The sequence below is a fragment of the Nerophis ophidion genome, linkage group LG16, assembly GCF_033978795.1.
Source record: "Nerophis ophidion isolate RoL-2023_Sa linkage group LG16, RoL_Noph_v1.0, whole genome shotgun sequence".
NCBI lineage: Eukaryota > Metazoa > Chordata > Actinopteri > Syngnathiformes > Syngnathidae > Nerophis > Nerophis ophidion.
Window position 1 is genome coordinate 9,452,468 of NC_084626.1, and position 18,160 is coordinate 9,470,627.

General features: G+C 38.4%; 1 protein-coding gene across 5 annotated transcripts in view; it reads right to left on the reverse strand.

Annotated features, from left to right (window-relative positions):
• The window catches only part of srgap3 (SLIT-ROBO Rho GTPase activating protein 3), a 247,138-nt gene that overhangs the window by 176,321 nt on the left and 52,657 nt on the right, over positions 1-18,160 (reverse strand). The window lies entirely within an intron of this gene.

The window sequence follows — 18,160 nt, forward strand, 5'->3', positions numbered from 1 at the left end:
AGAAAATTGAGAAAATAAAGAAGCAGTAAATTTGTGTTCATCGCCAATCTTATAAATTAATACAACTTTAGCTATTTGCATTTTGTCTGGGAATTTGACAGTTTGAAATGATAGGTTACTAATATACACAATAAATAGTCCTAAAATATCTTCAATAACATTTTTTATCGTTTCAAAATCAATTTCATTACAATCAATTTAAGTCTTGGAACGGGACAAGCGGTACAAAATGGAGGGATGGATGGATGGATGGATGAATGGATTTGCAATTTTTCACGATTTTAACTATTTCCACTTATGTGTCTTTTGTGAGGAACATTGAATTGGGATTGCCATCTATAGGGTCATTGAAGTCCTCAGTTAAAACTTGGTCTGTAATCCTTTCCTCCACATTCTGTCCAATATTTACAAAGTAATTATTGAAGCTTTTAACTACTTCCTTCACGTTTTTATTATATACATTTCCGTCTGAGAAATATTGGGGGTAATCCTCCTTCATGTCATTTTTAGTAATGCCATTGAAGATGCCCCATGTTGTTCTCATATTGTTTTGGTTCCTATCCAATAATTGGCTGTAATATTATTTTTACATGTTTGTAGTTTGTCAACTAGCTTGTTTTTATACTTTTTGTATTTATTTGTTGCCTCTGTAGTTATTTGTGTTATACAATTTCTACATAATATATTCTTATTACAAGCATTTTTTTATTATTTTGTCATCCATGGTTGATTGTTATTTCTCTGCTTTCTACTGAGTTGTTTCCATGGACAATGTTGTCATTAATAATCGCTACTGTGTTTAAAAAATTACCTGATGCTTCATCAACATTATTTTCACTGCACATATTGTCCCAATGTTGCTTTTCTAGCTTAATTTTCACAGCAATCCTCTTTTCTGTGCATAGTCTTTGAAATGTATTTTTGTCATCCATGTTCCTCTTCTTGTAGTTTCCATCATATATATTGAAAACTGGCAGATGATCACTGATGTCGGTTATAAGTAAACCACTTGAAGTGTTTGTATCAAAACCATTGGTAAAAATGTTATCAAAAAGCTTGTAGAAGAAGATTGACAGTGTCTTGTGAAACTTCTTGGCTTTGTGATTTTAGGGTATAAACTGATGCTATACATTGTATCAATGAAGTCATCAATGGAATGTTGCTAGTTTGGGTTCAATAAGTCAATATTAAAGTCACCACAAAAGAAAAATATGTTTTTTGACCAGTGTCCATGTAATTTGCCTTGATCCAGTCCTCAAACGTTTTAATACTTGACTTAGGTGATCTATATATACAAGTGATGAATATGTTTTTGCTTTCACTTAACATATTTCAATGATTATACATTCTAAGATATTATCTATATCAAATTACATGTATTTTACCACTTTGTAGTTAAGGTTTTCCATCACGTACACAGCTACTTCTTCATTTTTGTTGGTTCTGTTGATGTAGTTTCGTTCATATCCTTTCAGATCAAAATATGTTCCTTTTTGATCATCGATCCATGTTTCTGTGACAGCGATCATTTTGAAGAGTTTGTTGAATTGTTCCAAAAAGTGTTTTTATGTTGTAATTTGCATACAAGCTTATGCTGTTAAAATTAATAATTGACAATTTGTTAACACATTTAATGTTGCTGTTATATTTTTAATATGTACAATAATATATAATATAATATAAGCAAAGGTAAAACAGTTTTTATATTTTAACCTTTTTGAACAAGTCGTGCATGCGTTTATTTCAAGTCGCCTGGACTACCGCAATGCACTTTATGCTGGCAATGGCCTAAAAGCTCTCTCCCGGTTGCAGTTAGTCCAGAACGCGGCAGCACGACTTTTAACAGGGCCCAGGAAACGCCAGCATATAACCCCAATCCCTGAGAGTTTGCACTGACTCCCTGTTCATTTTAGAATTGATTTTAAAACCTTGCTCTTTGTTTTTAAACCTGTACATGGACTGGCACCTCATTATATCTCGGACCTCATCCAAACTTACAATCCTGTAACCCAGCTCCAGCTCGTGGTGCCCAAGACCAGACTTAAAACTAGGGGAGACGGGGCCTTCTCTGTGGTCGGCCCTAAACTCTGGAACACTCTGCCCCTCCATATTCGAACTGCTCCCACAGTGGAGTGTTTTAAATCTTGTCTTAAGACCCCTTTTTATTCTCTGGCTTTTAACACTATGTGAGTTGTGTTGCCCTCTGTGTTTTAAAATTTTGACTTCTATTTACTGTTTTAATTGGTTTCACCCTTCAAATTGTTTTTATCATATTTATTTTATGTTGTTTTTATATTGGTTTTATATGTATTTATTTTTATTTTTTGTTTTTATTCATTCATTGGTGGAGCTCAGGATAGTAATTGAATTTTGTTTTTAATATTGTTGTGCAGCACTCTGGAAACATGTTGTTGTTTAAATGTGCTATATAAATAAAGTGGATTGGATTGGATTGAAGAAAAACAATTATTACTAATGTGGGAGAAAAGATTTGTATCTGGATATAGATTGTTCTCCAAATCCTGGTTTTTATGGTCTTAGTTGCAGAAGTTTTTCAGTTCCATATATATTTTTTTATAACAATCTTTGATGTTGTTTTCATAATCTATATAAGCGTAGGTGGATGTGGTCCTGAATCCAGGTGTTCTTGTTTAGTGGTCCCTTGGAACATACTAGTGTTGGCGTTGAATTTTTCCGTCAGACTGCATTATCATCGTCGTTGTGGAAGCAGTGTCAACTTTAATATTTGTCCAGGTCCTGGATGTCATGGACGACAAGTACTCTTACTTCTGGATCTCCATTCAGCTTGATGTAGATTTTACAGTTGCCGCTCCAAGTTCCCTGAATTGTTCCCTGCTTTCTAAGGTCGCGTACTTTCTTGGCGATTTCATCTTTACGTTTTGTGATGTGTTCATTCATGTACACATTTGTACCCTTCAGCTTCTGTCTCTGTTTCAGTGGTGCCATTTTAGATTATCTGATATGTATTTCATTCAGTGGGATGCATGCTTCGATGGTATTGATGTCAATTTCAATTTCCATGGATTACAGAAAGTTGACCACTCGCTGTTCTCCCGAGGCAACATCCATTTCCTCCGGTTCTCGATTATTTACAGCTTTTGCATTGGATCTTGGTTTAATTTGGTTCCCTGTCGCAGTTATATAATTAATTTGTTTATCCTGATCCATTTTATTATGATATTCCTCAGCATATTATTGTCTCATTCCACTACAATAATTTCCTCTTGGAGAATCTTTCCTTCTTGACGCATTTGCTGAAAACCCCTTCTCAATTTATTATTCTGAGTTTGCAGACTTGCTTTATTTTCCTGCAGACTTCTCAGATTTTATTTGTATTCAGATGTTGCTTTTCTTAGATATTTTTTAAGTTCTGCTGTTACTCTTTTCAGGTCTGCTTTGAGATCTAATCTTGCATTTTCAATGTAATTTACTTTTTTTTGTAGCATCTAGTCCTGCTTCCCATTGTATCCAGTATCCAACATTAAATCTTGCTTCTCCTCATGTCCTGTATCCAGAGACTCATTTGGGTTTTAAGTTTATCTTCTAAGTTTTTCTCGCTAACGGCAGTTGCTTCTTTGGCGAATTGCATCAAATTATTTTTTTTTTACTTTCAACAATTTTGTGCTGTTCAGAGATCAACTTGAAGTGTCAGCCTGTCAACTTATAACACTATATGTCCTTGAAAGCACTTTAAAACAGCTTCAAACTTTCGGCATAGCTTCTGGTTGCTAGGCAATCGCTTTGAATTGTGATGGGGGCCATTGGCTTGAGGCTAACGGCTCTTCCAACTCGCCTTATTCCAGTAAAGTAATGCCTCTCACCGAACCAAAAGCAGTGTGAAAATGCTAGGTAACTCTCCTGTAGCTGTGGTCACAAATCAGTAGGGGTGTAACGGTACGTTTCGGTACGGGGGTTTCGGTTCGGTTCAGAGGTGTACCGAACGAGTTTCCACACGGACATATTAGGTAGCGCACCGCAGGTTGTGTAAAAAATGAAGAGCGAGGCACAACACACGGCAGGCTAGCAGCGACCGGGCTAGGACAACATGCAAAAGCCAGAGCTGGAAGACCCTCCTGCCTTGTTAACATCTCCCGTTTGGGAACACTTTGGCGGTGCGATACAACAATGGAGGACGGAGGTTTGCAGACATTGTTCAGCAGCAGTAGGGTATGCTTCTGCCAACACGTCAAACATGCTAACCCCTTTGAAGCGTCAAAACCGCATTCAAGCAGCCTCTCCTCGGCGAGTCAGGCAGGGCTAAAGCAATAACAAATATTTTTATAGCAGCAGATTTAAGACCATCCCTACATCCATTTTTTACAGCTTGTCCCGTTCATGGTCGCAGGGGGTTGCTGTATTGCATTAAAAACTAGATTTTTACCCACTTCTATGGTGGAAGAACAATGAGCCCATATATCCTCTTACTGTACTGTACTGTGCGATCTACTAATAAAAGTTTCAATCAATCAATCAAAAAAAGCACTTCATTTGTAGAAAGGTTTAGTCAAGAAACCATTCTGAGCCTAATCTTATCTAGATTTTTATTTTATATATGTTGACCACATTAACCTTGGCAATGGACCCAGTGTGTAAATGTATGTTATGCCATTGTTTACAAATTTGGTAAATTAATAACCCAAAAATTTATATTTTTGGTTGTTTTCTTACTGTACCGAAAATTAACCGAACCGTGACCTCTAAACCGAGGTACGTACCGAACCGAAATTTTTGTGTACCGTTACACCTTACAAATCAGTGGTCAATATCTTCAAATTGATCAAAAACACTGGTAACAAAAAGCAGAGCCTTTGCGTCTTCTCTCATTGCCAGTAAGTGACAATTAATAATTAAATTAATGTGATAAATAAAATGTTGCAAAATGGAAATACTATTCTAACATGCATCCACTTCTGTGCGCAATGTGTTGTAGCGTGTGTGAGATTAAAAAAATGTGTCATGATGAGGTCAACATCAGGTTTATTAGCTATTACTAAAGACTCATTATGCCACATTACCAAGGCAGATAGTATATATACATGACAGGGACTTTGACGTAGTGCCCTCGAGGCGATACATCATCATTTTTATTAGTGACCTACTGAACACCTGCTCCACAACCGCATTGCTCCGTCAGCAGTTCGTAGACAGGAAGTGAAACAACCGCAGACTCTCAGAACAGGAAGACCTTTGGTAACAAAGGCAGGATGTGTGGGATCCATAACCTTTGACCCTCACAGACCAAATACTGTATCAGCAGCTGCATCACGGCGAGGTGGCCATTTTACAGAATGATGTGCAGCTTGCGGTATTATCTCCCAGAAGTGATTTGTGTTTTGTTTAGCTGAAGCTGACAGAACAACAATTGATAAAAAGCTTAATTGATCTGCTCGTCCTCATAAAATCAGTTAGCACTTTATGGCATGCTAATTTACCTTGAGATGCTACAACAGGGCGGCACTACACATAGACGGTATGAATAAGTGATGTAGAGCAGCATAGTTCAACAATAAATCTTTGAGAGGTACCAAAGAAGACAAAAACACAGAAAAAGCAAGCAGGAATTAAATATGTATCTACTGAATTATATTTAACCAAATCGGCTATTTACAGCGATTCAGTTACATTTTTACTGTGTCAGCAGTAAGACACTGATGATAATTCAAGTTATGTTTAGGTTCACATGCACACAACCTTAAAGGGGAACATTATCGCCAGACCTATGTAAGCGTCAATATATACCTTGAAGTTGCAGAAAAAAAGACCATATTTTTTTAACCGATTTCCGAACTCTAAATGGGTGAATTTTGGCGAATTAAACGCCTTTCTATTATTCACTCTCAGAGCGATGATGTCACAACGTGACTTCACCTAGGTAGTCAGTCCGCCATTTTCTCAAACACATTACAAACATCGTGTCTAATCAGCTCTGTTATTTCCCGTTTTTTCAACTGTTTTCTGTACCTTGTAGACATCATGCCTCGTCGGTGTGTTGTCGGAGGGAGTAAAAACACGATCAGGGACGGATTCAAGTTGACTTACGTGGAGTGTGCTTCGATCAGCACGGCATGCTAATCGATGCTAACATGCTATTTAGGCTAGCTGCATGTACATGTGTGGCTGTATTTGCAGCCAGCCTTTCTCTCCACCCACATTTAATGCCAAACAAACACTTACCAATTGACAGATTTAAGTTGCTCCATTTTACCGGTGATGCTAAGGCAGACATGGCACAGAAATGTAAGGACATCCTGCGACACTCAATCGAAGGCGATCGCCGAATAGCGTCAACAGCTATTCGCTCAATAGCTTCAGTTTCTTCTTCAATTTCGTTTTCGCTATCTGCCTCCATACTTCAACCATCCGTTTCAATACATGTGTAATCTGTTGAATCGCTTAAACCGCTGAAATCCGAGTCTTAATCCGAGCTAATGTCGCTATATCTTGCTGTGCTATCCGCCATGTTGGCATCACTAAATGACGTCAAAGGAAAATGGACGATGGATTTAAAGATAGTGAAAATCAGGCACTTTAAAACCTTTTTTCGGGATATTCCATGATGGGTAAAATTTGGAAAAAAACTTCGAAAAATGAAAAAAGCCACTGGGAACTTATTTTTATTGGTTTTAACCCTTCTGAAATTGTGATAATGTTACCCTTTAACTTCCCTTTCAGTGCATCTCTGAAGAGTCCTCACAATAGCACATGGGTGTCGAACTCTGGCCCGCTGGCCAAATTTGGCCCGCCGTGTAATTTCATTTGGCCCTTGAGGCATGATGAAATTAACAATAGCTGGTATTATACAGTGACTGTGCATTCACTGCTAATACTCATACTTGCCAACCCTCCCGATTTTCCCGGACTCCCAAATTTCAGTGCCCCTCCCGAAAACCTCACGGGGCAACCATTCTCCCGAATTTCACCCGATTCCCACCCGGACGACAATATTGGGGGCGTGCCTTAATGGCACTATCTTTAGCGTCCTCTGCAACCTGTCGTCACGTTCGTTTTTCCTCCATAAAAATAGCGTGATAACCCAGTCACACTGTATATGCGTTTTTTAAACAAACTCGCACACTAGTGAATGCAAGGCATACTTGTTCAACAGCCATACAGGTCACACTGAGAGTGGCCGTATAAACAACTTTAACACTGTTACAAACAAGTGCCACACTGTGAACCCACACCAAACAAGAATAACAAACACATTTCACGGTATAGCTGGGTTGGTAGAGCGGCCGTGTCAGCAACTTGAGGGTTGCAGGTTCGATCCCCGCTTCCGCCATCCTAGTCACTGCCGTTGTGTCCTTGGGCAAGACATTTTACCCACCTGCTCCCAGTGCCACCCACACTGGTTTAAATGTAACTTAGATATTGGGTTTCACTATGTAAAGCGCGTTGAGTCACTAGAGAAAAGCGCTATATAAATATAATTCACTTCACATTTCGGAAGAACATCCGCACCGTAACACAATATAAACACAACAGAACAAATACCCAGAAGCCCTTGCAGCACTAACTCTTCCGGGACACTACAATATACGCCCCCCCAAGCAATAATTAATGTTTTATTCATGCACTTTCTCTTGCCACTTCAATGGTTGAATGTTTGATTAATTTATTATTGTTATTTTATTTGCAAATGTATTATTTGTGGAATTATTTTTTTTTGTTTATATTTACCTCAAAGGGCTGCAAATAGAAAAGCAGCATTCAATTTTTATTTAAATTTTATTTGATATGCAATTGATATTTTTTAATTCTTATTATTACTATTTAAAACTCGATGTTACACATCACTATAAAGTTATATATGCCTTGCACGTTCAATATTCAATGCAAAACTTGTTTGGGTCCCTATTAAAAGGTTAATTTGTTCAACCTTGGCCCGTGGCTTTGTTTAGTTTTAAATTTTGGCCCACTCTGTATTTGAGTTTGACACCCCTGCAATAGCAGTTTGGGTCTTTGAGTTAATCCTGCACCTCTCTGCTCTGCTTTTAATCCCCCTGTGATGAAGGCAATATTGGATTCATGAAGGCATGCACAATTATGTCGCTGCACAATCCAGCTCGGTGCTCCCCGTCATTAGCTGTGAGGGCTGCAGCACACGCGCTCAGAGATAAGACAAGCCGGGAGCAATCAATAAGCGACAAGACGTGAACAACATGTCAGCTGTCAGTCTCCGACCATCGCATACAGCTGATGCTAATGTAAGAAACCTTCCAGTGTTGCCACTATTTACATCGACCAATTCAAACTTGTAATTGTTCAGCTATACAAAGTAAAAGAAGAATCGATTTTCTCTCTGACGCTTTTTTCTCGGCAGCTCGTTAGCTCGTTATATGAGCCTGATGCTTCACGGAAACCAAAGCGTGAGATGCAACCCAGAACACGCCCTAAGCCGTCCATCATCGACGTGCCCGGGATGCAGCTCTGCTAGGGCCAGGCAACGTGTCTCCATGGCAACATGGGCGTGCACCAGTCTCCCTCGGGAGCATCTTATTGAGCCGAGATGGAGTGTGTGTGGTGCGAGGAGTGAGGTGGGAGCATTCGATGAGAAGTCACGTGGAAGGATGTGTAAAATAGGAGGAATGAACTTGTAGCACTTTTCAAAAACACGTGACAGCGGCAACCTTGCACAAAAGATATCGGAATGACTCAAAATTGTCCTCAAAATTAGAACATTTAAATAAAAAAGCAAAGAAGAACGTGTTTGAAAAAAAAATCCCTGCACGTCATTTGCGACAGTGACCCAACCTTGTACAAAATAATTCATCAGAACGACTTCAAACAAGAAAACACACATTCCACAAAGTCATGGAAACGAGAGTAAAACAGCTAAAGAGAACATATCGTTTAATTCAGTGTTTCCTAACCGAAGGGCTCAATGTTGGGCAGAGATCTCCTCCTATGAGACCACTAAAAAAATATGTTTCTCAGCTGTGGTCTGTATGGGCCGCAGCAGCGCTCAGTTGTAATACACTTTTCCTCCACTTGTGGCAGTAGTGAAAATATCCATCCATCCATCCATTTTCTACCACTTATTCCCTTTTAAGGTCGCGGGGGGCGCTGGCGCCTATCTCAGCTACAATCGGGCAAAAGGCGGTGTACACCCTGGACAAGTCGCTCGTCAAAATATGAAACAAACAGAAATAGTCTGCTTCTTTATTAAAGTCATCAATCATCATTTGTCAGTTATTTATGAGTCCCTTCCTATAGAGTATTTTTGGTTACCGTATTTTTCGGACTATAAGGCGAACATAAAATCCTTTCATTTTCTCAAAACTCGACAGTATAACCCGGTGCAGATAATGTAAGGAATAATTTTGGTTGTGCTTACAGACCTCAAAGTTATTTTATTTGGTACATGGTGAAATAAGTGCGACCAGGAGATGGCAGTCACACATAAGAGATACGTGTAGACTGCAATATGACTCAAGTAATCAACAACAACATTTTATATGTTCCATCGCAAATAAAGAACATTCCACACGGCGCTAAAAAATCTATCAAAACGTTTTAGTACGACTTTGGTAAGCTACGAAGCCGCACAGCTTTAAAGATTGTACTGTGCCTCAACTTACGAGTATTATTATGGTGTGTGTATAAGGTAAAACATATTATTGGGCATTTTGTTTCGCAATATTTTTCGCAACTTTTCTTACCTTCTGGTACCTGCTGATCTGTATTTGGTAACATCCTAAGTCCTAAAAAACTTGCACGCCTTCGCCTTTGTAGGCGGTGCGGACTCCGTAGTCAATAAGCTTCTTCTTTTTCCCTATCTTCTTGTTATGGGACATTCATCCTCTGCTGTTGCCATTTTTAATATAAAGTAGTGTAAAGTTCTTACTTATATCTGTTAGTAAACTCCCCACGAAAGCGCTAAAACATACCAGTGTGGTGAGTTTACATCAGGGGTCACCAACGCGGTACTTGCTGGCACCAGGTAGCCCGTAAGGACCAGATGAGTCGCCCGCTGGCCTGTTCTAAAAATAGCTCAAATAGCAGCACTTACAAGTGAGCTGCCTCTATTTTTTAAATTTTATTTATTTACTAGCAAACTGGTCTCGGTTTGCTCGACATTTTTAATTCTAAGAGAGACAAAACTCAAATAGAATTTGAAAATCCAAGAAAAGACTTGGTCTTCAATTGTTTAAATAAATTCATTTATTTTTTACTTTGCTTCTTATAACTTTCAGAAAGACAATTTCAGAGAAAAAATACAACCTTAAAAATTATTTTAGGATTTTTTTCAAACACATATACCTTTTTACCTTTTAAATTCCTTCCTCTTCTTTCCTGACAATTTGAAACAATGTTCAAGGATTTTTTTTTTTATTATTTTAAGAATAATAAATACATTTTAATTTAATTCTTCATTTTAGCTTCTGTTTTTTTGATGAAGAATATTTGTGAAATATTTCTTCAAACTTATGATTAAAATTCAAAAACATTCTGGCAAATCTAAAAAATCTGTAAAATCGGATGTAAATCTTATTTCAAAGTCTTTTGAATTTCTTTTAAAATTTTTGTCCTGAAAAATGTAGAAAAAATATTGATTTGTCTTTGTTAGAAATATAGCTTGGTCCAATTTGTTGTATATTCTAACAAAGTGCAGATTTAAATAAAACATGTCATCAAAAATATATATTTATTGTGAGAAATCATTAAGATGATCAGTGTTTCCACAAAGATAAATATCATTAGCTATTAATAATAACATAAAGTTAAAGGTAAATTGAGCAAATTGGCTATTTTTGGCAATTTATTTAAGTGTGTATCAAACTGGTAGCCCTTCGCATTAATCAGTACCCAAGAAGTAACTCTTGGTTTCAAAAAGGTTGGTGACCCCTGGTTTACATTATTCACCTAAGGAACTTTAGATATTAGAGAGTTCCGGTCATACATTTTTTCACAAGACACATTTCCGGCGTTGTTGTTGGACTAGTGAGCCACGGATGAGGAGATGCTGCTCCGTTACTGATTTAAGTAAAGTCTGAATGTCATTAGAACAGTTAGCTCCATCTTTCGACACTTCTTCCACCCCCGTCCTTGCACGCTACACCGCTAAAACAAAGATGACGGGGAGTAAATGCTGCCGAAGGTGAGCCACGTAAATAAGGCCGCCAAAAAAAACACCACATCCTGAAGCGACTGTCAGAAAGCGGCTTGAAGATGATCTGAAAAACATAATCCATGCAACATTTTGACCAAAAACCCACCATTACATGTTATGCAAACCACAAAGTGTTTTCAATGTAGAAAAAAATAATATTAATATGACCCCTTTAATGCGCCTTATAAGCGCCTTTTGTATGAAAATAGACCTGACGAGTTCCGCTCATCGGCAGTGTGCCTTTAAGCTGGTGTGCTCTATGTTCAAGAAAATTCGGTAAAAAATGTTTTCTTTTTAATACTAGCCAGACTTAAGCCAAAAGTTGTAATCTTTGTGATTAACACATATGATATCATTTGACAAGTTTGTCAGTAGGCTAATGAATACCGGACAGGAAACCAAATAGGATTACTAATTTAGTTTTAACCTTTGTGTGGGCTCCAGGCCCCTCTGCAGTGGAAAAGTCGGGTCCCATGGTCAAAAAGGTTAAGAACCCCAGATTTAACTGATTAGATCGCCCCTCTTGACAGCAGCAAACTCTGCAACAAATAAATCATCAAAACGTTTTCAAATTAGACAAACACTATTTTGTAACATCATACAAATTGCAGTAAAACAGCAGAATTAAACATGTCATTAAATTAATGCCCTTGCTTTAACACAATTCATGATAGCGGCAACCTATACAAAATAAATCAGAACAATTTAAAAAAAGAACAAAAATATTCAACAAAGTCATTGAAATTGCAGTAAAACCTGTCAGTAAATGAATGCTCCTTTTGCCTGTATTTCATAACAGCGGCAACCTTGAGCAAAAAAAATCAACTAAACGACTTCAAGGGAGACTGCAAATATTCCACAAATTCATAGAAATTCCAGTAAAACAACACAATAAAACACACCATTTAATGAATGCCCCCCTTGTACATAATTCATGGCAGTAACAAACTTGTACAAAACAAAATCATCAGAACGACTTTAAATATGACAGGAAATATTCCATTAAGTCAGAGAAATTGTGGCAAAACAATTCTAAAAACAGAAGTGATCGGACAAGTACACAGGCTGTGGCACGAATGATCAATGTAAGCGCAGGCCATTTTCCCCAAGTCCAACAGTAAAAATTGTGTCGTGTGAGTAACTCCCAAAGAAACCTTAAAAAACGTTAACCTTCAGTGTGTAAAGATGCAGCATTTAAGTCTTTATGTCCAGACCTGTTAACACAAGTAATTCTTTGTTTAGCTTTTTGGGCATTTTTACCTGCGTTTTTGTTCACTTCCAGTCTTACGATAGTCTGAATGGCTCAAACTAGGGTTAGGAAGGTGGTAGGGGGCGCAAAAAGACGTGGTTGGGAAAATGTTTGCAATAAAATTGGTAGGAATACTCTGGTAGGAGAGGTGTGAGGAATGATTAGCAGCATGAGAGGTCCCACCGGGTCATTATTGTCACCGATGTCCCACTGGGTGTGAGTTTTCCTTGCCCTTATGTGGGCCTACCGAGGATGTCGTAGTGGTTTGTGCAGCCCTTTGAGACACTAGTGATTTAGGGCTATATAAGTAAACATTGATTGATTGATTGATATTAGAAGGGATACACAGGACCCAGTGATCAAAGAGTAAGTCACAAAGAAAAGGCAGAAATGATAGCGAAAGCATTAGTGAGAATACACAGTTTAGAAAATTTGACAGAAAGCGGTAAAGGTGGTTGGGAGAAAACAAATGCAGCTTACCCAGGGGGTCTGGATAGTAGAGGAGATATAGTAGGTATAATGGATCCTCTGTAACGTTGGATGAAATGGCAAGAGCAATATTACGAGCATCACCATCATCATCTCCTGGTAAGGACAACATGCTTAAGCACATAGGGCCTAAAGCTGCCATTAAAGTTCTAGGATATGTACATGCATGCATGTACTGTATGTATGTATGTATAAGTATGGGAGGTTGGAACTTTGCCTCAAAATTGGAAAGAGGCGGTGATTGTCATGTTTAGAAAGCCACGGAAGGATCCACAAACCCAGTTATAGGCGGATAGCTCTGACCTCCCACTTGGGGAAAGTCACGGACAGGATGATAACGGAGAAGCTAGTGTATTTTGGGGAGAGGAGAAGAATTCTGTCTGCATACCACAGCGGGTACAGCAAAGGAAGGGGTACTATGGATTCTGTAATGTGTTTTGAAGCCGAAAAATTTGGGTTAATAAAGAGTCAGTTTTGGCAGCATTTTTTGGTGAAGAAAAGGCTAATAACCTGGTTTGGAAAGATGGACTACCATATTTTCTGGACCACAGGCCGCACCGGATTATAAAGCACACTGCTGATGAGCGGGTCTAGTCAGGACTATTTTCATAAAAAAGGCGCACCGGATTATTGGGCGCATCAAAGGGGTCATATTTTATTTTTATTTTTTTCTAAATAGAAAACACTTCCCTGTGGTTTACATGACATGTAACGGTGTTTCTTTGGTCAAAATGTTGCATAGGTTTTGTTTTACAGATCATCTTCCAGCAGTTTTGTAGGCGGTCTTATTTACATGGCTCACCTTCGGGAGCTTCTTTTCTCCGTCATCAGCGGAGGATGACTATCCCATAACAAGAAGATAGAGAAATAGAAGAAGTTTATCAACTACGGTGTCACAGACTACAAAGGCGGAATGCGCTCAAATTTTCAGGACTTATGCAGATCCCAAATACAGAACAGTAGGTACCAGAGGGTAAGAAAAGATGCTTTTGCATAATATTGCGAAACAAAACACCAGATAATATGTATACCTTATACAAACACCATAATAACAGTATGTTTGAAGCATGTTAAAGCACAGCACAATCAATCCATTAATCGGTGCGGCTTAATAGCTTACAAAAGACAGATTGTTGAGCGCATTGTGTAATGTTCTATACTTCAGATGGAACATATAAAAGGTTGGTGTTGTTTACTTGAGTCATATTGCAGTCTACACGTATCTCTTATGTGACTGTCATCTCCTAGTCACACTTATTATTTCACCCAGTACCAAATAAAGTAGCTGCGAAGTCGGTAAGCACAACCAAAACTATTCCGTACATTAGCGCACTGGATTACACGGCACACTATCGAGTGTACCTTGACGTCCGAAAAATACGGGACAAATTAAGTTAGGGTTAATGGATATCTCGGGTTGAACTTGGAGATTTATTAAAGATTGTTTTCCTAAATAGGTATGTACAAGTTAAAGTTGGGTCAGGGCTGCCGAGCAGGTATCAAAGTGGAAAACTGTACTCCTCAAAGTAGTGTCACTAGCCCAATCTTATTTTCTTTTGAGATCAGTATCTTTAGCAGGTTAAAGGCAGTATTAGGCAATCATCATTTGCAGACAATGGAGCTTTATGGAAACATGGTGGAAATGTTTCTCATAACCATCCATCCATCAACAAATCAAATTCAAGAGGCAGTAAATGTGGTGGAAGAATGGTGTTATCGTTCGTGTTTTAAGTTTTCAGTAGAAAAAACAAAAACCCCAGTGTGTCTCATTATATTGTATGGTCAGGTAATAAAACATCTAACTGAGTTTGAGTTTTTGGCAATGTCAATGGATGCTAAGCTTACATTGAATGCACATGTTACCAATATTGAACATGAAGAGATGTCTGGCAGAAGTAGAATGGGGCGCTAGCAGAACAGCAATGAAAAGGTTGTATATAGCTATGGTAAGGGCAATTTTACATTATGGATATATTGTGTATGGGTCAGCAGCAAAAAAGTGCGTTCAAGAAATTGGAAGCAGTACAGACAACAAGCATTGAGACTCTGCTTGTGGAGATTTCAGAACAACTCCTCTTTCTGCACTACAGGGAGAGATGGGGGAGATGCCAATGCAGATGAGAAGTAAGCAATTGACTATGCAGTACTGGGTGAGTCTCAGAGGTCACAGCATCCAATGCAGCATGCAGGAGGATGTTACTGTGCTGGGAGAATGAGGGAGCTAAATATGAATATTTTGCATGGAGGAGCAGAATAATAGCAGAAGATATGAGCTTAACACAAATGCACTTTTCCTAATCAAGACCTTAAACAGTTACTCCTTCATGGTTTTTCCCTGCGGTTTTCATGGCCACAGCAATAGGTCAAAGGTCAGGGCTGTGTGGAAGCGTGTCAGTTATGGTTGAAGACTATTTGAACACTAAATACTGTTTGTTTACTCCTACACATCCCTCTTACACACATGTAAGAGGGATGTGTACTATGGCTATGAGTTGTTGTTTTTTTCCCTTGGCCTCAGTCTGCACCCCCACTCCAGGGCCTAGGCTAAGACCGATTTAAAAAAAATTTAAATTTTATTTTAATATTCTATTTTTTTTCTCCCATCACCATCTCCCTCCCCCCTTGTTTACCTGTATGTCATCTTTTTTGTAAGGGGCGCTGGAAGCCGGCAGACCCGTCAGCGATCCTGTTCTGTCTCCCTGTAATGTTTGTCTGATCTTGAATGGGATTGTGCTGAAAATTGTAATTTTCCTGAAGGAACTCTCTTGACGGAATAAATAAAGTACTATCCAATCTAATCTAATCTATATGTACGGACAGATTAAAAGATCCAACCACAGGAAGTACAGGCTTTGCTTTTGTAATACCAAGGATAGCAGTTAAAGAAAGAACCCCAAACCGTTTGGCAGAGTTTACAGTTGAGCTACAGGCAATCACGGCAGCACAACAGCGGGTAGAAGAGTCACAGCTAAAAATGATGGTGGTCTGCTCCGGCTCAAGGTCAGCATTAATCTCGAATCAATATTTTAGGTCGCAAAGCAGACAAGATATACCGTATTTTTTGGACTGCTGTCGAGTTTTGAGAAAATAAAAGGATTTTAAGTGTAAAATCCTTTCATTTTCTCAAAACTCGACAGTGCACCTTATAACCCGGTGCGCCTAATGTACGGAACAATTTTGGTTGTGCTTACCGACTACAAACCTATTTTATTTGGTACATGATGAAATGATAGGTGTGGCCAGTAGATGGCAGTCACACATAAAAGATACGTGAAGACTGCAATATGACTTAAGTAAACAACACCAAAATTGTACATGTTCCATTGAAAAAGTAGAGCACTACACACGGCGTTCAAAAATGTATCAAAATGTTTTAGTACGACTTTGGTAAGCAATGAAGCCGCACTGCTTGATGGATTGCATTGTGCTTCAACATACGAGTATTATTATGGTGTGTGTATAAGGTAAGACATTATCTGACATTTTGTTTCGCAATATTATGCAAATGAACTTTTCTTACTTTCTGGTACCTGCTGATCTGCATTTGGGATCTGCATAAGTCCTGAAAATTTGTGCATGTCCACCTTTTTGTCTATCTTCTTGTTATGGGACATGCATCCTCCAATATTGCCATTTCTAATACAAACCCTGTTTCCATATGAGTTGGGAAATTGTGTTAGATGTAAATATAAATGTATAACAATAATTTGCAAATCATTTTCAACCCATATTCAGTTGAATATGCTACAACATATTTGATGTTCAAGCTGATAAACATTTTTTTGTTTGCAAATAATCATTAACTTTAGAATTTGATGCCAGCAACACGTGACAAAGAAATTGGGAAAGGTGGCAATAAATACTGATAAAGTTGAGGAATTGTCATCAAACACTTATTTGGAACATCCCACAGGTGTGCAGGCTAACTGGGAACAGGTGAGTGCCATGATTGGGTATAAAAGCAGTTTCCCAAAATGCTCAGTCATTCACAAACAAGGACGGGGCAAAGGTCACCACTTTGTGAACAAATGCGTGGGCAAATTGTCAAACAGTTTAAGAACAACTTTTATCAATGGTCTATTGCAAGGAATTTAAGAATTTCACCATATACAGTCAATAATACCATCAAAAGGTTCAAAGAATCTGAAGAAATCACTGAACATAAGCGTTGATATAACGAACCTTGGTTCCCTCAGGCGGTACTGTATCAAAAACCAACATCAGTGTGTAAAGGATATCACCACATGGGATCAGGAACACTTCAGAAAAACACTGTCAGTAACTACAGTTTGTCGCTACATCTGTAAGTGCAAGTTAAAACTACCATGCAAATTTAAAGCCATTTATCAACGACACCCAGAAACGCCACCGGCTTATCTGGGCCCGAGCTCAGCTGAAATGGACTGATGCAAAGTGGAAAAGTGTTCTGTGGTCTGATGAGTCCACATTTCAAATTGTTTTTTGGAAATGATGAATGTTGTGTCCTCCCGACCAAAGATGAAAAGAACCATCAGGACTGTTCTAGGTGCAAAGTTGAAAAGCCAGCATCTGTGATGGTATGGGGGTGTATTAGTGGCCAAGGCATGGGTAACTTACACATCTGTGAAGGCACCATTAATGCTGAAAGGTACATACAGATTTTGGAGCAACATATGCTGCCATCCAGTCAGCGTTATCATGGACGCCCTTGCTTATTTCAGCAAGACAATACCAAGTTACTTGTTACAACAGCGTGGCTTCATATTAAAAGACCTGTCTCCCATTGAAAATGTGTGGCACATTATGAAGCCTTAAAATACCACAACGGTGAGATTGTTGAACAACTTAAGCTGTACATAAAACAAAAATGGGAAAGAATTCGACCTGAAAAGCTTCAAAAATGTGTCTCCTCAGTTCCCAAAGGTTTACTGAGTGTTGTTAAAAGAAAAGGTGATGTAACACAGTGGTGAACATTACCTTTCCCAACTACTTTGGCACGAGTTGTAGCCATGAAATTTTAAATTAATTATTATTTGCAAAAAAGATAAAGTTTGTGAATTTAAACAACACATATCTTGTCTTTGTAGTGCATTCAATTGAATATGGGTTGAAAAGGATTTGCAAATCATTGAATTCCATTTATATTTACATCTAACACAATTACATGGAAACGGGGTTTGTATCTAGTAGTATAAAGTTCTTACTTATATCTGTCAGTAAACTTGCCATGAAAGCGCTAAAATATACCGTTATGATGAGTTACATTATTCACCCAAGGAAATTTAGTTATTATAGAGTTTCAGTCGGAC